The sequence below is a fragment of the Cervus canadensis genome, chromosome 1 (genome assembly GCF_019320065.1).
Source record: "Cervus canadensis isolate Bull #8, Minnesota chromosome 1, ASM1932006v1, whole genome shotgun sequence".
NCBI lineage: Eukaryota > Metazoa > Chordata > Mammalia > Artiodactyla > Cervidae > Cervus > Cervus canadensis.
Window position 1 is genome coordinate 28,440,388 of NC_057386.1, and position 23,247 is coordinate 28,463,634.

A 23,247-nucleotide genomic window follows, 5' to 3' on the forward strand; every position below is an offset into this window, starting at 1 on the left:
GTCCATCACCAACTCCCTGAGTTTACTCAAACTCATGTCCATAGAGTCGGGGATGTCATCCAACCATCTCATCCTCTGTCATCCCCTTCTTCTTCTCCCTTCACTCTTTCCCAGAATCAGGGTCTTTTCAAATGAGTTGGTTCTTCACATCAGGTGGCCAAAATATTGGAGTTTCAGCTTCACACTGTAGGTGCTCAATAAACATTTTCTTGAGTTTTCAAGAAGAATGTCAGAACTGAAGGCTTTAATAGGTGGAGGTACATACAAAGCCCTTTTCCCCTCCTCCCCAACTCCTCACAAAGGGAGCATATGTTTTACACTCACTTAATGTACATCTTTAGCTTGACCTGTTCAAATAGACTCAGCAAAGATACTCTCAACCCAAAGCCAGTAGTCAGCCAGGGATTTAACAGAACAGTGTTAGGAAGCAGAACTTCCAGAAAAGCCTCCTTCCAGGTTACAAAACAAAGGCGACTGCAATTGCAGATCTTCATTTCAGTAGAGCAGAGAGCAGACTTTAGGAGTTCCCTTTCCCTGTAACTGGATTAATGGTCTCAAGCTCAACATCTTTTTAAAAATACTACCTTGCACTGGGGAGGGAAAAGACTCTTGAGAGTCCCTTGGACTGCAAGGAGTTGGAATCAGTCAATCTTAGAGGAAATCAGTCCTGAATATTCATTGGAAGGACTGATGCTGAAGCTGAAGCTCCAATACTTTGGCCACCTGGTGAGAAGAACTGACTCATTTGAAAAGACCCTAATGCTGGGAAAGATTGAGGGCAGGAGGAGAAGGGGATGACAGAGGATGAGATGGTTGGATGGCATCACCGACTCGATGGACAGGAGTTTGAGCAAGCTTCCAGAGTTGGCAATGGAGAGGGAAGCCTGGCGTGCTGCAGTCCATGGGATCACAGAGTTGGACATGACTGAGTGATTGAACTGAACTGAAAAGGAAATTCCATTCCCCAACACCCAGCCCCTGGCCACCATCAGTGTCTTTCGGAATCTATAGAGATCCTATTCTAGATGTTTCATATCAGTGGAATCATATAGCATGTGATCTTTGTGTTTGCCTTCTTTCCTTTAGCATATTGTTTCTGAAGTCCACCCCTGTTGTCACATGGATCAAAACTTCACTCTTTATGAGACTTTCAGTATGGATATCTGAATGAGGACAGGGCATTCTTTCCTTGTGTCTTGTGAGGCCACTGGTCTGAAAGCCCATGAATCTGAACCCCCATTAACATATCCCCTCTCTTCTGAAGTTGAGAAAACTCTAGAAAAAACAACTTCAGGACCTTTGACCTTAGAAATACCCAACACCAGAAATTCCAACTAGAAACAAACAAAAATGCCTACACACCTGTGAAGGAGCCAGGGTGGAGGAACACATGTTTCCATTCAGAGCAAAGCAGATCCGGTTAAGATTCTTGCTCTAAATTCTGACTTTCAACAGTTCCATGTAAGGTCTGAAAAATGGGAGCCTGGTCCAGCATCTGTGCCTAAAACACCTCAGAAGCGGAAGACAGAGACCTCAGAGAAGATGGATAGAGCAGCTTGCATGCATGCATCTGTGCTCTGTCACATCCAACTCTTTGCGACTCCATGGGCTATAGCCCACCAGGCTCCTCTGTCCATGGGATTTCCCAGGCAAGAACACTGGAACGGGTTGCCATTTCTTCCTCCAGGGGATCTTCCCGACCCAGGGATGGAACCCGAGTCTCCTGTGGCTGCTGCATGGCCAGTGCATTCTTTACTACTGAGCTACTTGGGACAATTGGCCTGCATCAGCCTTTAAGTATCTTCTCATTGCAAAACACCTTTGCTCCTACGAGAAAAGCAGGCATTGAAGTGGGAGGAATATTTGCAACACATACAATGAGCAAAACATTTATAGCATCCCTCTATCTCACTCAGGAAAAGGGAGGTACCAGACTTGAAAAAGAAATGAGCAAAATATATGAACAGGCTACTCGAGGAAGAAAAAAAAAAATACAAATGGCCCATGAGTGTGGAAAAGCATTTAATGTATTTATAACTAAAGGAGTTTAAATGAAGCACCATTTTTGTCTGTTAACTTGGCAAGATTAAAAAAAATTTAAAGAATAAAGATCCCTAATTGGCAAGTGTACAGATAAGTAGACATATTTACACACTGCCAGTGGAAGTATAAATTGTGACAGCTTTTCTGGATTCACTTGGACAAGATGTTCCAGATGTCTTGAAAAATGTATGTACCCTTTATCCTAAAGTGCTCTGTGAAATTTATGCCAAGAAAAATATCATGAGGTTCCTCAAACACAGCTGACATCAGTGGAAAATTGCAAACAGCCTAAAGGTTAAAAACAGAAACAAAAACAGAGGACTGTTCCAAAAATTATTGTACTGATACATCCATATGATAGAATGATATGCAGTCTCTAAACATTGTGATATTGAAGTTTATATATTGACACGTGAAAATGCATGAAGTGAAGTGAAAGTGTTAGTCGCTCAGTCGTGTCCAACTCTTTGCGACCCCATGGACTGTAGCCCACCAAGGCTCCTTTGTCCGTGGGATTCTCCAGGCAAGAACACTGGAGTGGGTTGCCATCTCCTCCTCCAAGGGACCTTCTCAGGGGATTGAACCTGTGTCTCCTGCATTGCAGGCAGATTCTTTACTGTCTGGGTCACCAGGAAAGTCCAGGCATATAATATAGTAGTAACTCTGTAAGGGAAGTTATGCAAAATTAACTGCATTATGATCCCATTTACACTAAAATATAAATATTTATGGATATATATATTCTCTGGTGGCTCAGACAGTAAAGAATCTGCCTGCAATGCAAGAAACCTGGGTTGGATCCCTGGGTTGGAGAGATCTCCTTGAGAAGGCAACGGCAACCCACTCCAGTATTCTAGCCTAGAGAATCTCCACAGACAGAGAAGCCTGGTGGGCTACAATCCATGAAGTTGCAAAGAGTTGGAAAAGACTGGGTGGCTAACACTTTCACTTTCATACATCCTTTTGAGAATTATGGGAAGAAAAATTGCCTGGATGACCATCTGCTAAAATATCAGTAGTAGTTTTCTGTAGATTACTCTTTCCACAGTAATTATTTTGAATTCTTTTTTCTCACTTCCTCAAGAAATAAAGGTGTTCATTAAAAATAATGATGAAAACAAATTTAAAAAGAGGCTAGATGGAGCCCTAATTCTGGTTCAACAATGTCTAGGGCCACTGTTTTGAACCTAGCAATATGAGTCCAATCTCAGTCGGTGAGTGTCTAAAGCCCAGTGCAAGCAGTATTCCCAGGCGGAAATGTGTTCACCTTCCCTGGTAGCTCAGATGGTAAAGAATGTGCCTGGCTAATGCAGGAGACGTAGGTTCAATTCTTGGGTCGGGAAGTTCCCCTGGAGAAGGAATAGACTACCCATTCCAGTATTCTTGGGCTTCCCTGGTGGCTCAGTTGGTAAAGAATCCGCCTGCAATACGGGAGACCTGGGTTTGATCCCTAGGTTGGATCAAAAAGATCCCCTGGAGGAGGGCATGGCAACGCATTCCAGTATTCTTGCCTGGAGAATCCCCATGGACAGGGGAGTCTGGTGGGTTATAGTCCATGGAGTATCAAGGAATCAGACACGACTGAGGGACTAAGCCCAAGCCCATGTCTTTTTCAGACAGAATTTCTCTGGTCCACCCGTTCTATCACCCTTTCTTCCTCCCACCGCAGACTCTTCTCTAAATAAATACTGACACTCACGGAGGGTCAATGTCAGCACTGATGTGTCCTGTGGGGTCAGCTGTGGGTCAGCTCAGCAAGCATCTGTGTGTCTCCGGGAGGCGAGAGGGACCACACGGTAGCCAGAGGAATGAAAAGGGAAAAGGCAGAGTTGAATTTTGTGGATTGGGAAGGTTTATAGCGACAGCCCAAGTAATTTGCACACCTGGGAACGTGTTACCCCAGGAGGCAGCAGAAGCCCGTGAGATGTGGGAGAGGAAATCTCAAAAGTGCCAGGTGTGTCAAGAGTGGTGCAAGTCTTTATGAAACAGGAAAGGATGGGTAAAGCGACCGTCGGGGGATGGGAAGGGGTCCCTTCGTCTTAAATGTGGACCATTTCCATGGCCAGGGTCAGAGTCTCTACCCGAAGCATCTCCCCACAGCCTGGGTGCCTCTGGAGAAAAGGAACTTGTGGTCTTGGGGCACAAGGGGACAGTCATGCAGAGAAAGTGCTTCCAGCCCGGTGGTGAGAAGCCTGGAGGAAACAGATGCTGTGATGTGGGCATTCCAGCCTGCACTCCCGCGCACACCAACCCCTCAACTGTACCCTCTGAAGCAAGTGTGCATGCTCAGTCGTGTCTGACTTTCTGTGACCCCATGAACTATAGCCTACCTGGCTCCTCTGTCCAGGGGATTCTCCAGGCAAGAATACTGGAGTGGGTTGCCATTTCCTTCTCCAGGGGATCTTCCCACTCCAGGGATGGAACCCTCACTTCTTGCCTCACTGGCAGGGGCATTCTTTACCATGAGCGCCACCTGGGACGTTGGCAGCTGGTATTAAACCAGTCCAGGGTGTCTCTTCTTTTGGTCTTACTCTATTATTTTCTCCCAAGAATCCCTGAGAATCCCATGTCTTGAGAATCATTGATGAAATTAGAAGTGTGTGATGTCAGAGTTGGGAAGATGTGACCTGGGGGAAGCAGGAGCCACCTGTGGGGCCCCACTGAGTGAGTGGCTGACCCAGCTCTAGACCCTGCACCTTCAGTTCCCCGCTGGTCCCTCCACGGCCTTGCTACCTGCTGAGCAGTCCACCAGAACCTGGTGGTCCAGACGCACTAGGAGTGCTCGGCAGTTGGTTAGAGATGCAGAATCGGTTTTCAGTCCTGCCACAGAATGTGAATTTTCATAAAAATCTGAGTCACACTGAAGTTTGCAAAGTGCTTCTCTGAGGAGCGGTTCTTAAACTTTAGGGAGCACTAGAACCCCCTGGAGTGCCTGTTGAAACACAGACAGCTGAGCCCACCCTCAGATTTTCTCTTTTATCTATTTATTATTTTGGTGGCTCCGTGGTAAAGGATCCACCTTAATGCACAAGACGCAGGAGTCGCAGGTTCGATCCCTGGGTCAGGAAGTTCCCCTGGAGTAGGAAGTGGCAACCCACTCCAGTATTCTGGCCTGGGAAATCCCACAGACAGAGGAGCCTGGTGGGTCACAGTCCACGGGGTTGCAAGAGTCGGACATGACTGAGCCCACGCATACAAAGTGAGGGTAAGGAAGATGTTTCTGATTGTATTCTGGGTGGGGCACGTATAAGGCTATTCCAGAGGATCAGCAAAGAAGCATTCAACTCCTTTTACGCATTAGAAAAAAGAGAGCGATAAACACACAAACACACTTATACGCAAAGCCATCAAATGACTTCCCCAAAGCTACAGTGTGAAAAACATACCGAACTCAGCATCAGTGCCCAAAGGATCAAAGACTTTCAGGGAGAAACCATCCCCAACAAGACAAAATCTGGTACTAATTTAACTCCACACTTGGCCATTCACAAAATTATAGGCGGTACCAAAAGTTTAAAGCACTCTGCTCCAACAGTGCAGTTTTAAAGTCCATTTCTTCAAGTCCAAAATGCCTCCAAAACATTCAGGACTGATTGGGAGTCTGAAAATTAGTGCATTTCTTTGAAAATTATCATGATGTGGGGCTCTTTGCCAGGCTAGTCAGTAAAATCCAGTTTCCCCCTCAAGATACCTGAAATACCATTTACCTCTCTGACAGTGTCTTTTAAGGGAGATTGCATTCAAACTTCTAGTTCAAAGCAAGCATGTGACACCAGACTTCCTCGTAATTGTCTCACACTGTTTTATTTCTTTTTTTTTTCTTTGAGAATGTTTCTTTTTTTTTAAGATTTTTTAAAAAATGTGGACCATTTTTAAAACCTTTGTTGAATTTGTTATAATATTGCTCCTGCTCTATGTTTTCGTTTTTTGGTTGTGAGGCAGGTGGCATCCTGGTTCCCCGATCAGGGATCGAACCCACCACCTCTGCACTGGAAGGCAAATTCTTAACCACGGGACCACCAGGGAGGTCCCTCCTCACACTGTGTCTTCATTGCTTGATTACTTGCTTGTCTTCCTCCCTCAAAGGTGAGAAAGTAGGAACCATCAGTCTCTTTTTTCATCATTGTACCCCTAATGTGATGCCTGACACATAAAGATATGTAACAAGTGAACAAGTGCTTTCTGTCTCTTGGGCCTGGACTGCTCTTTGATGGGCAGAGTCTTCTGTCCAGTTGTAAAGCCACTCCTCCCTGGCTGGTCATTACTATGCTGCCTTGCTCTCTTCTGGATTCCTCACTCTGTGATGTGCTAGGAGACTGTTTGAGCAACCCTGTGCAAAGATCCACATGGTGAGGAATAGAGGCCACCAGCCAACAGCCGTGGCACTGAGCCCCTGTAGAAGCAACACCAGCCCCAGTCAAACCTTCAGATAAATGCATCCCTGGCTGACGTTAAAACTACAGCTTCAAGAAAGACAGTGGGTCAGAAACACCCCACTAACACACTCAAGAATACCTGAATTCTAGCAGACACTGTGTGAGATGATACACATTTATTCTTGTTCCAGTCCACTAAGTTTAGGTATACTTTATTGCATCATTTGAGTTCAGTCATGTCCAACTCTTTGGGACCCCATGGACTGCAGCATGCCAGGCTTCCCTGTCCATCACCTGGAGCTTGCTCAAAGTCATATCCATTGAGTTGGTGATGCCATCCAACCATCTCATCCTCTGTCATCCCCTTCTCCTCCTACCTTCAGTCTTTCCCAGCATCAGGGTCTTTCCCAATGAGTCAGCTCTTCACATCAGGTGGCCAAAGTATTGGAGCTTCAGCTTCAGCTTCAGTCCTTCCAATGAATATTCAGGACTGATTTCCTTTAGGAAATTGCATACTCTATTGCATAGCTGTAAATAACTAATATACTTCCTATAAACAAGAGAATGAGACAAACCAATGCTATCAAATTGTTTGTAGGATGCTCCTTGATGAAGGCTCTGAACCTAAGATTTTCCATTTCTAAGTTACAGGAGATTAACAGGTATTCAGGTTAAAGACTAGCCTCAACATTGACTTATTCTCTTTAAGACAGCTTTGCTAGGAGAATAGATCCTAAAAGTTCTCATTATAAGAAAAAAATTTTAACTCTGTGTCATGATGGATATTAACTAGACTTGTGGTGAGCATATCTCAATGTATACATATATTGAATTAGAAAACAGTAAGAATTCCTTCCCATGGTAACTTGAAATAGATACTGGGGGTTTTGGCTGGTCATAGACGTTTTCCCTAGGACATATTTGCATTGAAAGAATGCTATGAGAATACTCATAATCAAATGAGACAGACAAAATACATGCAGGTGTGCACACATACACAATATACCACACACACACATACACACACACACACACACAATCACAGCTTCAACTTCAGACTGGTCTGTAGGAATAAGTTCTTCAGCAAGAATTTCATTTCAAGGAGGAGCTGTCACTGATTCATCCCTGTGTTCTCAGAGTCTGAGACAATATTTGGAATACATTTGGCACAATCAAGACAAGAAATGGAGTTGGAAAGGGTGTCTCCCTCTGCGGTTCTGTTGTTTAATCCAAGCTCCTGCTCCATCTAAAATGGTTTCAGGAACCAGCCAGAAACTACAGAGTTTCTAAGTCCACTTCGGACAATCCCTAGTGAGCGACTCTGGCTTCAGTCCACGGAATCTTATCTCCTCCACTGTCAAAAGAAGATAGAACCAGATGACACCTGAGGAACCTTCTAGTTCTTGTCATGACCATACCAGGTCAGACCCAACATATAAATAACTACAGTTCATCAGAACATCCGAGGACAGACACGACAACCCACACAAAGCGGTCTGCAAAACTGCTCCTTATGCAAAGCTCCAAAGATTTTTAATGTGTTTTCTTAAGTGTCAGATTTGTTCCCTCGAGAGTTGAAAAATATATTTAGTCACATGCCCCAATTAAAAAAATAAACAGCATTCCTGATCTATTCATCAGAGCTGTTCTAATCTCTGCTAAAAATAAAGCCTTTACCCTGAGTTGCATCCAAGTCATAATAATTAAATACCAAGGAGCAGAAGCTTGAAAGGGCTGAGGTCTGATTTCATTCCAGATGTGCATTTTTCACTGAGCATCAAAGTCACAGGGTTTCTGCGGGGCAGCCAAGGCGGCTCGGTGCCAATCTGAGAATTTTCTTTGACCTACAGAAAGCTAACCTGCTGGACCTGAAATTCTGAGTGAGCTGAGCTCATATTCCAGGGCTGCTGAATGTTTTAATGACCTCAAATTGACTCTAATCTACCTACGAACATATGTGTAATCATAGCGACATATCAGTCTAGAATAATTTTCATAATATGTCCTTCCCCTAGCATGTCATATCGAAGACCAAGGCAATGAGGTATTTCCCGAAGACTAACCTTGTCCTCTTCCTCCCAACCCTCTCCGGTATAACATGCCTTTCAGAGGTTAATAAGGCTACAGGGTCGTTTTCTCCACTGGCTAGTTTTAGTACAGGCCAATGTGAAAGTGAAAGTTGCTCAGTCGTGTCTGACTCTTTGCGACCTCATGGACTATACAGTCTATGGAATTCTTCTGGTCAGAATACTGGAGTGGGTAGCCTTTCCCTTCTCTAGAGGATCTTCCCAACCCAGGGATCGAACCCAGGTCTCCCGCGTTGCAGGCGGATTCTTTACCAGCTGAGCCATCAGTACGGGTCAAGGGGGGAAGCATTTTCTCTCCCCAGGTGCTTGGAGAAAACCATATTTGAGGATTATGTACCATTTTAAAAACAATTCCAAATGTCAGTGAGACTGTCTGTTTGTTGAGATAGGTGTGTGAAACATTCAACTTGGCTACCTTGAAGGTCAATGCTTATAAAGCTTAATTCAATAAATATTGATCATTTTCAACATTAAGGGTATGCAAAAGAAGGAGAAAAAGATGGAGGAAACAACAAAGATGAATGGAAGAAGGAGAGTGTGAGAATAAGAGAGTAAAAAAGAGAAACAGAAGTAATGGACTCAAATGATGGAAGAAGAACAAAAAAAAAAAAAAAGGAAAAGCAATATTTTACTTGCCTTACCTCTTCTCCTTAACAAACAACAAGTTCCCTGTGACAATATTTTAACAGACAGCAATGGTGAGATGTACCTAGAAAATTTCCCTATTCCAGTCCAACCTGATCTTCTTGGAGGAGTCTGCCCAAGGTCACGTGAGGTCAACAACAAGAGCCATTTTCTGTGCTCCTCCCTCCATCCACTCAACCCAAGGGAAATCAGCTGTTGAATTATTGAAGGAGCCCCAAATGATGCATTAAACAATCACACAACAGTCCTGATCCATCTTAAGAAATTTAAAAAAAAATGGTAAATTTGTTGGAGACAGGTGAAATTTCACCGAGGATGAGTGCTTTTCCGGCCTGCTAGGGTAGCTGAGAATCACTAACCAATGTTCTTCAAAATCTGTGCAAGCCCAGAGCATCTTGGAAGGCCACCATCTGCCAAGATGTCTCAAGGACATGGTGTCCCTCCATCACTGCTTCAGGGAAGTCGAATGTTTGGGGTCACCGCAGCAGGACAACACTCTTGCATTTGTATTTTCTCTATATATATTTTTCTCCCCTCCCATTTCTGACTGGTAGCCAATGTTGTGTTTTGCCTTCATGGGTTTTAGAAAGTGGAAAATCTAGAGGTGTGTTTCCTCTTTTCTTTGATAAAGCCTAAATTAGTTGATGAGGCTAAGTTAAGGATCTGAAAAGAGTGGGGGAGACAGGGAGTGTCTTTAGGACAGCAAGATGGGAGCAAGAGGTGTTGGGTCCTCCTTAGAGAGGAAGAGGTGTGTGTGTGTGGCTTCTGTCCAGACCTGGATCTGGGTCTCTGTGGTTTTCCACGGAGGAGGCCAGAGCTCAGAGGGGACACCTGTGAGGTACAGAAGGACTCTGGCCATAGGACCCACAGGGAGCTCAGTGGGCATCTCAGGGGGACTGGTGGTCCCTGGGTCTAGGGGCTTCTCTACACTTTGATGCTATTTCCAACCAGGTATCCAGGGCCACCGTGCATACCTGTGTGATCTGTGTCCTGCACAAAGTTGCCTGGCCATGGCGGCAAGAAGTAGCTAGATTCCAGCCTGCACTCATCTCACCAAGCTATGCCCCATGGCACAGGTGTACCTCCTCAAGAAGAGCTGCCTTTTCCCAGCATCCACAAAAGTGCCATATGACCTGGCAGTGCCCCTGCTGGTACCTTAGCCCTGCCTGCGAGACAGAGCATCTCCAATGATTATGCATCAATTTCTCATCGCTAGAGGAGGATGGGGCAGGGAGTGGGGGGCTTCCCTGGTGGCTCGGTGGTAAAAAACCCACCTACCAGGAGACACAAGAGATGTGGGTTTGATCTCTGGGTTGGGAAGATCCCCGGGAGAAGAAAAGGGCAACCCACTCCAGTATTCTTGCCTGGAAGATCCCATGGACAGAGTAGCCTGGCGGGCTACAGTCCATGTGGGTTACAAAGAGTCGGACACGACTGAAGGCTTACAGTTCATGGAGTCACAAAGAGTCTGATGAGACTTAAAACAGAAGCCACAGAGGGGTATGGGAAGCACTTACAGCCGGACGTAGGTGTTTAAAGAAATAAAGCAGTGGAATATTGGTTGTAGACAGAAATTCATACCCTCTACACTGGACACAGCGGCCGGCCTGTTTCACATCCCAGTCACAGGCCAGCAAGCCTGTCTGCATCTCAGAAGCACATTGTCCAGAGGCCGTGTCCCTGTAGACACACAACAGGAGATGGAGATGCCTCATTAGTTCTCACTCCCAGGGAGGCGGCCGTGGAGACTTATTAGATGTGACTCCACCTGGGTAAATTAGACGCCCTCAGACCCACCCTGGAGGCCAGCAGCTGGGATGAGGGTGGAAGGCCGTCTCCCACGAAAGCAGTTCCGTGTCCGGGAGGCAGTTCTGTGCGTCCTGAGGCACACACGGGCCACCATTCACCTGGGGATCCAGAGCGGATACCGTCCCACCCCCTTGGCCCAGGACCCCTGGTTTCTGACCCATGCAGATCTCAATCAGCCAGAGTTATTCCACTGTGTCCAGGCTCTGTCTTCCTTCAAAACCCCTAATTGTGTGAAAGCCACATTCCCTTGAGCCACGGCCCCCACCTCCACGATTGGACCATCCCATCTCCCCCTCCCCACCCCCTCACCTCTCCCAAGTGTGTGTTGCATTTAGTTTCTTCTCTTAATGAACTGTGCCAATCATTAAGGAAATGCTGCTGGAACCTTATTACTCTTGGCGATCTTCCACTCATTAGCCAGCAAGCCAAACAAACATCGCCATTTATCGCTGCTTCCAACCTCCAAGTCCAGCCAGGCACTTCGAGATCCCATCAACTTTCCCATCCACCCCGCTGAGAAAACACAGTCGGGCCAGTGCTCAAGAAACATAAAAAGATGTTAATATTGTACCAATAACCGTGAGCAGAGCTGCACGCCAATGATTATACATCCGTTTCCTGCCTCTGGTCTCTTCCCCAGACCCTCCGTGGAATAAGTAATTAGAGGAAGAGTCACATGACCCATAGCCAACAATAGGGATGCATTTGGATTCCCCAGTGGTGAACTCTTTGAAATGTACACACACTGTTTTGCTTTTTTTTCCCCAAACTTTAAACTTTTTATCTTGTATTGGGTCAGGGGACGGTGCTTCCCTGGTGGTTCAGAGAGTAAAAAAAAATCTGCCTGAAATGTAGAAGACCCAGTTTCAATCCCTGGGTCAGGAAGATTCCCTGGAAAAGGGAGTGGCTACCCACTCCAGTATTCTTGCCTGGAGAATTCCATGGAAAGAAGAACTTGGTGGGCTACAGTCCTTGGTGTCTCAAAGAGTTGGGCATGAATGAGCAACTAACACACATAGCCAATTAACAAGGCTGTGATAATTTCAGGGGTCAGTGAAGGGACACAGCCATACATATACTTGTAACCATTCTCCCCTAAACTCTGCTCCCATCCAGGCGGGCACAAAATATTGAGCTGAGTCCTGTGCTCAATACTGTACGTCCTTGTTGGTTACCCATTTTGAAGACAGTAGTGTGTACCTGTCCATCCCAAACTCCTTAAATATTCCTCCCCACCACCCAGCAACCATGTCTGTTTTCTGTGGGTCTTTTTTGGTTTTCTAAGTAAGTTCATTTGTATCATTTCTTTTAAGATTCCACATAAAAGGGATGTCATAGGATATTTCTCCTTCTCTGTCTGACTTCACCCCACACACTGTTTTTGTTGATGTGATTAAATATCCCTTTTGAGTTGCATCTGAGTTTTGGCAGAAGGTTGGGTGTGATCTCAAACTGAGCTGAGATCTCATTACTATGATCCATTTGTACTAATAAAACTTCATCCTTGATGTTGCACATAGTGACCCTTTGGTAATATCAAGGCAAAGATCCAGGGTGTCACAGGGGTTCCCCCAGGAAGCAGAAGCTAGAGACACCCTAACTGACTACAATACCCAGAAAGAATCCACTCTGATCTGACCCAGGGTAGATAACATCCAAACTCTCCAATTCATTTCAGCCTTTGCGGGGAACAATGCATTTAAAAAGAAAACCTAATTATATTTGTCACCAACAAAGCAAATTCAGATATGAAGAACCAGCTAAGTTTGTCTTCTGCTCCTTCAGCCACTTCTCATGCTTCTTACAAAACCACATCAGACAAGTGAAACCCCCACTGAATAAGCAGAAGTGAGTTTACATTAGGCCAATGAAAACAGCACACGCTAATTCTGAAAACTCACATGAGGTCACTTTGGCTTCCTCCTCTGTCTCTTTATGTAAAGCAAACAAACGCCTTCTTTTGTTTGCGCTGTTCTATGACTAGATGCTGCTGGTTGACTGTGGCCAAAGAAAGCTGGTAGGCTTAGGAAATGCCCACTCTGCTTGAAACTGCAACCTCAGTCCACTGCTGCAGCCCCTACTTACAGAGAGTGTCCCTAGGGTGTAGAAGCCCTTGAGCATCCGAAACCAAGGAGTGTCCGAGAAGGGAGAAGTAAGAGGGGCCACATGCCCAAGACCACGAGTGGAAATAGACACCCAGATGAAAGGCCCTGACGTGGGCCTTCTTCACAATGGATGCTGAAAACAAGGCCAGTTGTGCATTCAGACAGCATGCCCCAGGTTTCAAAGCACTTTCTCATCTCATTTGCTCCTCACACAGGCTCTGAGAGGTTGTTTGGGCGGGTGTTATGCCCATTTTACAGAGGAGAAACTGAGGCTGAGAAAAAGCAGATGACTTGTGTGAAATCCTGTGGCCAGTAAAGAAAAAAAAGAGAGAGGCTTTGATGCAAATCCCAGTGCCCTTCCTGCAGTTCCCATGAAGGATGATGGTGGTGGGAAAGACAGGATGCAGTTGTGGGTAAACTCAGCCCAGGGTTCTAACTGAGAAAAGACCGCTCCTTCCTGCCTGGCTCGGGCAGTCCCCCTTGTGACAAGGGCGCTAGAGGGAAGAACACTGCTGAGACTGTGAGGGTAGTGGTCCCTGGAGACGCCTGGAGCTGGAAAGGCACCTGCCCCACTCGAGTGGCTCACCTTGGATCAAGCACCTCAGGCCGTATGGAACTCGTTATCCTAGGGGCCTGTTTCAGTGGAGAATTAAGAGGTCAAAGAAGGCTTTGACTAATGATATGGTCAATTGATGCAAATTGGATTATTAAGAAGGGAGTCAGGACTCTGAGGGCTTTTCCCCTTGTGCTTGGGGGTGATGCTGGGAGGAGGGACTCAGACACTAATCCTCAGATGGCCTGATAGGGGCTGAACCAAAGGGGAGTTTTCCGTGCAGACCATTTTTGTGGTTTTGATAAATAATCCCCTGGGAACAATTGAAAACACTTTGGCGCTGGGACAGGGCTGACATCAGTGACAGAATCCTAACTCTTTTTTTTTCTTCCATTCCTACTTCTGAGTCTTTGGAATACAGCCTTTGGAATAGATTCATTTCTGACTAATTAAAAAAAGAGAAACAGAATAGTAAGACTTCCATGAGTCACATTTCCAATAGGCTATGCTCACCTCGTAGCATGTATGGTCGGCTAAGTTGTTTCAGTCATGCTGACTCACTGTGACCTCATGGACTGTGGCCTGCCAGGCTCCTCTGTCCATGGGATTCTCCAGGCAAGAATACTGGAGTGGGTTGTCATGCTCTCCTCCAGGGGATCTCCCGAGCCAGGGATCGAACCAGCATCTCTTATGTCTCCTGCATAGGCAATGTATGGTCTGGATCTTTCTCAAGGTCTTTACCTTCAATGTCGGTTTCTTTCTTTACATATATATATGCACACAATCTAGTATAAATTTCTTTGCACCAGGGAGATTCTTATGCACTGATTTTTTTTTTTTTTTGATCAAAGGACAATTGGGAAGCAAAAGGTGGAGAGGAGATGTGATAAAGTTGCAGTAACCGAGCAAATAGTTCTCCACACAAGGCAAACAAAACAGGGAAAACCCCAAGAAAAGGGCTTCCCCTGCATTATGAGCCTTGGTGAGAAAAGCGAATGGAAAATTTCAATTAACTTGATGGAAAATCATTGTAAAGCAGTGATACTCCAGTAAAAAAATAATAAAAGAATAAAATGAATATCTACCAGGATATACTGTACAGCCAATATTTTATAAAAACTACAAATGAAGTATAACCTTTAAAAATCGAACACTACGTTGTACACTTGAAACTCATATAGTACTGTAAATCAACTACACATCAATAAAAATAAATAAATAAAAGATATTAAAAACTTTAAAAAGTGAAAGGAAAGAAGGACGCTGAGCAGAGATCTAGGAGAACAGGAATAAAGGTAAGTAATAAGTACCTTAGGGCTTCCCTGGTGGCTCAGTAGTAAAGAATCCGCCTGCAGTGCAGGGGACATGGGTTCCATCTCTGAGTTGGGAAGATCCTCTGGAGAAGGAAATGTTAACCTCCTCCAGTATTCTTGCTTGGAGAATCCCGTGGACAGAGGAGCCTGGCGGGCTACAGTCCATAGAGTCACAAAGAGTCGGACACGACTGAGCAACTAAACAAGAACAATCAGTACCCTGGAGAAGAAAGGGATTGAAATCTGAAAAATTCCAGTGGGGAACACCAAAACCCAAAGCCGTGCACTCTGTGTATGACTGAGGGAGAAAGGACAAGAGCGGATTAAAGAAAGTCCTAAAGACTGGGGTCATCGGTCTCTCCCCCAGATGACCAAGCACTCAACCATCCAGCAAGTGAATGAGTCCAGACCCTCCAGCCCACCATCTCCCCCATCACAATCTCATACATTCTTCTTCCCAAATTATCTCCTTATTAAGTATGTCTGACACACACCACGCAGGCTCCCTGGACGGCCACAATCTAAAATAAACAATGGTGAGGAAGGCTCCCGTGATACCGTCCGGTTCTAATCACCATAGGCTTTCATGGTCCTTGTTAACTTGCTATCAGCAGCCCCTGAGCTGAGTACCGCTTAGTCCAGTTAATCCCTCCCTGGACAGTAGGAAGGTTTCTCAAGTAAAAGCTGTAAATCTTGGCTGCTCCCACTCCGGACGTCCAGCTCATTAGAGCAGCTAGAGATGCATGGAGCTTATAGTGACAGATCGTCAGCCACGCGTCTGACAGTGAGGTCCAGGCACCGTCTAAACACACCACCGGTGGGGGGAGGGGTGGCGTTTCCCTTCTTGGGATTCCAAGACCCAGAGACGATCAGGAGAGGCTCCAGGTCTTGAGGAGGAAGGATGGACGAAACCCTGCAAATGTCAGAGACATTCCTAAGGCTTCAGTGGTCCTCCCTCCTTCCCAGCGGAGAGGAACCAAGACACAAGACATGTTTCCCCAATGGGGAGGCAGGTGGAGACCCAGAAAATGGTTGAGAATCCCCACGGTGGGAGAAGAAGGACTCTCTCGTGATCTGTTGATAGAAGACACAGCTGCCTGTGTCACTACTCACCTTCCAGATGCAAACATCGGAGCCGCCTCTCATGCTCCCTCGGGGCTTTCTTCCTTGCTAATACCTGCATGTACGTTCCCTGTGATATCCACTGCTCTCCCAACCCCAGCATCCCAGTCTTGGTTCAACTTCTTCACCTCTGATTGGAACTGGTGCCACTGCTTGTTATTTTTTTTTTTTTTTAAGATTTTTTTTATATGGACCATTTTTGTTGTTAAGTCCCTTTAAAATTTGTTACAATATTGCTTCTGCTTTATGTTTTGGGAGGTATTTTGGCCATAAGGCACGTGGGATCTCAGCTCCCCCACCAGGGCTGGAATGCACATCCCCTGTGTTGGAAGGCCAGGTCTTAAGCCCTGGACAGTCAGGGATGTCCCACAATTGCCTTCCCTGTCCCCTCCGCTACCCCTCATCCCATCCTTCATGCTAACCTGTTCCTAAGGCAGAACTTTATTCCCTTCTCGATTAACCTTGTGAACAGTGGCTCCTCAGCCCCTGTTTCTAAAATCTAAACACTTCATTCTGGCATCAAAGGCTGTCCATCATCTGGCCCCATGTAGATTCCACCGTGCTGCCCACAGCTCTGCTTCAGATGAACTTCACCACAGGCGTCCCCTGCACCCACACCAGGTTTCCCTGCCTTGTGTCTCTGCCTGGCTTTGCTCTCTCTCTCTGTCTGTCTAGTCTGTAGCCCCAGGTCACACAGGATTACTGTGCCCCTGAAACATAGTCTGAATTGAGACACACAGGTCCTGAAACATAGTAGGAAAGAAAGAAAACAAAATCTCACTTTTATAACCAAATCAACATGTGCTATAAGATTTCAAAGACCGAATACACAAAATGCTTTCCCCGGTGGCTCAGTGGAAAAGAATCTGCCTGCCAATGCAGGAGATGTAGGTTCAATCCCTGGGTTGGGAAGATCCCCTGGAGAAGGAAATGGTAACCTACTCTAGTATTCTTGCCTGGAAAATCCCCATGGACAAAGGAGCCTGGCAGGCTACAGTCCATGGGGTTACAAGGAGTTGGACATGACTGAGTGACTAACACACATATTAGATATTATTTTATTTATATATGAAATAGAGAGTGTGAAAGATTTATGTTAAGAAATCAGCTCATACAACTGTGGGGTTGTCATGTGTGAAATTGGTAGGGTAAGCTGGCCATCTGGAACTTCGGGTAAGAGTTGACATGGCAGTCTTGGGGAGAATGTCTTCTTTGGCAAACCTCAGTCTTTGCTTTTGAGGCCTTCAACTGATTAGATGCGGCCCACCCATATTATAGAGATAAATGTGTTATACTCAAAGTCTAAAGAGAGGGAAGGAGTTTCCACTTAAAAGCCTCAAGCCGGCCCATGGGGGAGGAGGAGAGATGTGACTGTTGGTATCCACAAGCACAGATGAGTGGTCGGCATGCATCTCCCTACAGTGTGCTTCCTCACCCTACTGGAGGGCTTCTGCCTCTCTCTCCTGGGGCAATACCTCAGAGATCTGGCCAGAGTCCACACATGGTCCCATGTTTCTCCGAAACAGCCTGAGGAGAGGCGTGTCCACTGCTTGGAGCTATGACCACAGCCCCGACCACCACTTCCATTTCCTGATGCCTACTTGCTACCTCTCACCTGAGCATCCAGTCTTCATCCCATTGCCTAGGTTTGAGTGTCCTGGAATACAGTTTCCCAAGATTCCTAATATCTTAATCTCTGCTTTGTTGATCTCAGTATTCTCTCTTCTGGGGAAAAAAAATAAGCTGTGTGGAAAGGGAAATTCACAGTTGATGAGTTCTAACAACAGAATCAGCACTGGTGCATTTTCAATTAATCTCAACAGCCTCTGAAGCTCAGGGAGGCAAAGTAACTCTATTAGTCTGAATTGTTTTCCATGGAAATGATAGAAACCTAACTTCAACTAGGGAAACCCAAAAATGATATGTTGTCTCCATTGCTGAAAAGTCCAAAGATGGAGCTGATAGATCAGGCCAGGCTGACCCAGCATTTCAGAGGAGGCCCTGGGAATTTGTGACTTTCTGTTTCTCAACTCTGTTTTCCTTTGTGTCAGCTCCATTGAGAGAAGTGGCAGAAAAAGCCACTGGAGCCCTACATTTGCATTGTCCAGACAGCTGGCAGTCCAAGCAAATGGTAATAATAATCATAACGATGTCTCCTTTCTTAAAAGTTCCTGCAAAATCCCTACGGCTGGTTATCATTAGGCCAGAGTGGATCCCATGACTATTTTGGAGAAAGGATAGGATTAGCCTCCCCAAGACCACATGACTTGAGGATGGGGAAGGATGCTGTCCCCAAACAGAAAATATGTTTTCCCCAAACATATTTTTAAATGTGTTTATCATCCTCCTCTTGTAGGTCTTGTAGAAAGAACTGATGCTTTTGAACTGTGGTGCTGGAGAAGACTCTTGGGAGTTTCTTGGACTGCAAGGAGATCAAACCAGTCAATTCTAAAGGAAATCAACCCTGAATATTCATTGGAAGGACTGCTGTTGAAGCTGAAGCTCCAATGTTTTGCCCACCTGATGCAAAGAGCCAACTCACTGGAACAGACCCTGATGCTGGGAAAGATTGAGGGCAGGAGGAGAAGGGAGTGGCAGAGAATGAGATGGTTGGTTGGCATCACTGACCCAGTGGACATGAGTTTGAGCAGGCTCTGGGGGTTGGTGATGGATAGGGAAGCCTGGCGTGCTGCAGTCCCTGGGGTTGCAAAGACACGACTTAGCGACTGAACAACAACAACAAATCATCCTCCTCAAGACAAAGAGGAAGATTGACTGGGGAATGACTCCCATACCAGAGGCCGCAGAAAGGACTGCAGCTAGTATTTTAAGACTTTCCATTATACACATTTTCAAAACACTCAATTCTTCCATCTGGTCCCTCCATTTGACACATGTTCTCATGGCTTGCTGGTCATATCTTGGTACCTGTTCATATCTCTGTTCTGAAAATCACTACCAGCCATAAGCAGAGGATTTTAAAGACTGACTCTGGGGTGGGGCAAGGCAATGGGGCAAGAAGAATTAGCCTCATTACAGGATTTAAACTAGAGCATCCAAACTCAAACTTCCTTTATCCCATTTCAAATATTTGTTCTGCAAAACAGTATTCTCTTGTGATGCGACAAGAATAAAAGTTTTCATGATCAAATAAGGTTTGGAAAATAACACTTTACATCCTCCTTCTTGAAGACTCCCCCAAACTCTGGGAAGTTCTTTAAAGAGGAACCAGTTGAACTCTTTTGATGCAATGTTTACCAAATTGCTCTGTCTTCAAAGCACTCTTTATAAGAGACAAATATTAACATCTTCAGAACAAAATGATACATAATGAGAAATACTGATCTGAGGGAGTATACCAAGGTCATGGGTTTTTGGATAGTTCAGCAGGTAAAGAATCCACCTGCAATGCAAGAGACACAGAAGACTCGGGTTTGATCTCTGGGTTGGGAATACCATTTGGAGGAGGAAATGGCAATCCACTCCAGTATTCTTGCCTTAAAAATCCCATGGACAGAGGACTCTGGTGGACCACAGTCCAAATGATTACTAAGAGTTGGACACGACTGAGCAACTAAGCATGGCATGGCATGGATCAAGTTGAGCATGTGGATGAAGCTCTCTAGGGGATTCAAGTCTTTGGATAACACCTAAGGATTATTGTGTTTGTTCAGTCGCTAAGTTGTGTCTCACTCTTTGTGACTCTGTGAACTGCAACGCTCCAGGCTCTCCTGTCCTTCAGCATCTCCCAGATTTATTTTCACTTGATGGTGATGCTGCAAAGGTGTGCGTGATGCAAGAGGGAGGAAAGCAAATGGAGGGGAGGCGTTCTCCTGCCTGCTGAGTGTCGGAGAGGCAGGGAGGCAAGGGCAGGAGGAAGGGAACCCCCTTTTTCCCTCCTGGAAAGAGAAAGCACAAACACCTGGGCTGTCACCTTGAGAACTACCTTGTCCAAGTCTAGGCTTCGCCCGCAACATCGATCACAAAGGTTTACATTTTCACTCATAAAGTCACTCTTCTCTCCGTATGCCCATGGGCCCCTAATTAAAACCAGAGCCCAAGCTGTATGTAAGCTGTGATGAAAATAGTCCCCACCTACGTACAGGATTCTTGGGACCAAGAATAATTCAGGAAACCAAATAAGTATGTGAAGATGAATGAACAAGGATATTCATCGCCTCATTACTTAGAAGGAAGAAAACTGCTCAGCGATATGGAAATAGTTAAATAAATTATAGTATATTTGTATCATATATTGCAGCTATTTAGAATTATTGATCCCGAGGAATGTATAATGGCATGGGAAATTGTTTATAGAATTATATGCAGTGTAAAAAGCAGGATAAAACATTAACAAAACAATTCCAATTTGACCAAAAAAAAGGGAAAATGTGTTTTTATATGTATATATATGTGTGTGTGTGTGTGTGTACATCTGTATACACACATTCGCTCCTACACATGTCTATTGGGAAATACTCTTAAAAGGTTAACTGCATTTTTGTCTCTGTGGTGGGATTGTGGTTATATTTATTTATTATTTATACATTTCCTAATCTTCTAAATTTTCTGCAGAAAGTCTCTATCATTTTTATAATTGGAGAAAAAAGCTCATCATAAAAGATATGAAACCCCTGTTCTGCCAGGGATCAGATTCTCTTCTCTTAATATGCCCTGAAAATAACTGGCTTCACCCGAGGCTCAAGTGTCTCTGAAGTACTCCCACCAGGCTTCCTTCCTGCTCCCTATTCTGTTGTTTGTTGTTCCGTCGCTCAGTTGTGTCCAACTCTGCGTCCCCATGGGCTGCAGCATGCCAGGCTTCCCTGTCCTGCACCATTTTCAGGAGTCCGCTCAAACTCATGTCCATTGAGTTGGTGATGCCACCCCACCATCTCATCCTATGCCACCCACTTCTCCTCCTGCCCTCATCCTTTCCCAGCATCAGGGTGAAGAAAATGGGAGAAAAATCACAGAGCTGCCACATCAGATCCTGTTCTCCATCCAGATAAGGCTCTGCGGGCACAGAGGGGAGCAGAAGCCATGGACCACTTCCACTGGCCTTCTCGGTTTCGCATGCTGGGTGCCTTTCTGCTCATGTACCTGGATGGCTAAGATGTTGTGTTCACGTTTTTCTCCCGCAGCGTCCACCTGGCTGATATTACCCACACGTAATGAGTGATCCTGAATAGAGTTACAGTATGGAAGCTGCCTGGCAGTGCTGAAGGTTTCATGAATATCCTTGGGAAGAGAGGAACTTGCTCTGCATTCCCTGAGGCCTGTGTTCTTTCAGGAGCACTGACTTGAATCCCATCACTTGAAAAGCATCCTGCAGCTCCTTTCTCCACCCCCAAATCACATGCCAGCTTCTGGCAAACACCCATGTCCCGAGGAATGGTCTAGTGGTCACCCCCACAGACTTTGCTGGCCTCTTTGATTGATCTCAACTGGTTACTTGGGAAGAGAAAAGGGGGTGTCCCATAGCTGAGCTGTGGGTTCACATTCATTGCCCTGAAGCAGGGTTGGATACTGCAGCGTGACAGCTGTGTGATTGGTCAGGAGATTCTCCATCGGAAGCGATGCATCACCTGGAAGGGTGAGCAGGGGTTGGAGGCGCGGCTGGAACAGATGCAGAGCAGACAAGAAACACACCAACAAACAAAAAAGCCCTTCATATTATACTGAAAGCAGCCAGTCTGTTTTCATTCACAGACAGTTTGATCATCTATATATAAAATTCAATGAAATGTACAAAAAGCGCCAACTCAGTAGACATGAATTTGTGCAAACTCTGGGAGATAGCAAAGGACAGTGGAGCCCGGTATGCTGCAGTCCACGGGGTCACAAAGAGTCAGGAACGACCTAGCAACTGAACACACACAAAGCTGCTAAACTAGTACACAAAGGATACAAGCTCGATATACACAAATCAATTGTGTATCTATATATTAGCCATGAGCAATCAAAAGGGAAATTAAAAACGCATCCTTTAAAGCGTCATCAAAAAATATGAAATACTTTGGGGTAAATCAGACACAGTAAGTGTGAGAAGTTTATACTGAAAACTTGCTGAGAGAAATTAAAGAAGACCTAAGTAAATGGAAGGTATATTGTTAAGAGGTCAGTTCTCCCCAAATGGATCTATAGATTTAACACAATTCCAAGAAAAATCCCAGCAGATGTTTTTATAGAAATTGACAAATTCTAAAGCTCTATAGAAATGTTGAGGACCCAGAGAGGCCAGAACAACTTTAGGAAAAACAAAAATTTATTATAAAACTACATTTGTTGAGGCAGTGTGGTACTGGCAAACAGAGAGACAAATAAACCAATGGAACAGAATTAAGAGTCCAGAAGTAAGCCCAGCAGTATTAAGAAAATTGACTTTCAGCAAAGGTGCAAAGGCAATTCAGTGGAAAAAGCACTGTTTTTACAACACGTGGTACTGGAACAATTGGATATCCATATGCAAAACAACTTCAATCCATTCCTTATGCCATGTGTAAAATTTTACTCAAAATGGATCACAGACCTAACTGTAATATCCACAACTGTGAAATTTCCAGAAGACAATGTAAGAGAAAAATTTTGCAAACACGAGTTAATAATTCTACAGTGAATAATCTGTACACAGTATTTTGTTCTGTTGGATGTGTGTCTTCAGGGTAAATTCCTAGAAGCAGCATTGCTGGGTTGAAGGGTAACCAAGTTTGTAGTTTTGTTAGATATTGTTAAATTCCCCACCATAGAGGTTGGACTATTTTGCATTCCCACCAGCAGCATGTCTGAATAACTCATTTGGGGTTTCTTTGTTAAAATAGTTGGTTGGGGTTTACCCTCAGAAATTTATTTTCAAATAGTTTGGGGCGAGGCCAAAGCATCAGAAGTTGTTAAAAACATGTTGATGATCTTGTATAACCAAAATTGAATCTTGTACACAGTATTTTGTTCTGTAGGACAAATTGAACACAAAAGACTTAACTCTGAAATGTAGAAGAAACAGAGAAAGAAAAGGAGAGCCTGAAAAATGAGACAGAGATGATGCATACAGAAAGAAAGGATGGGGGAAAAAGAGAGCAGCATGCCAGAGAAGACCAAGGACAAGAACAGACAAGAGCCATCAGGATCACCCAGTGTCCGTGACATACTGTGATTTATCATAAGAAATACATATTTGGTCTCCGTCCCAGTTTCTGG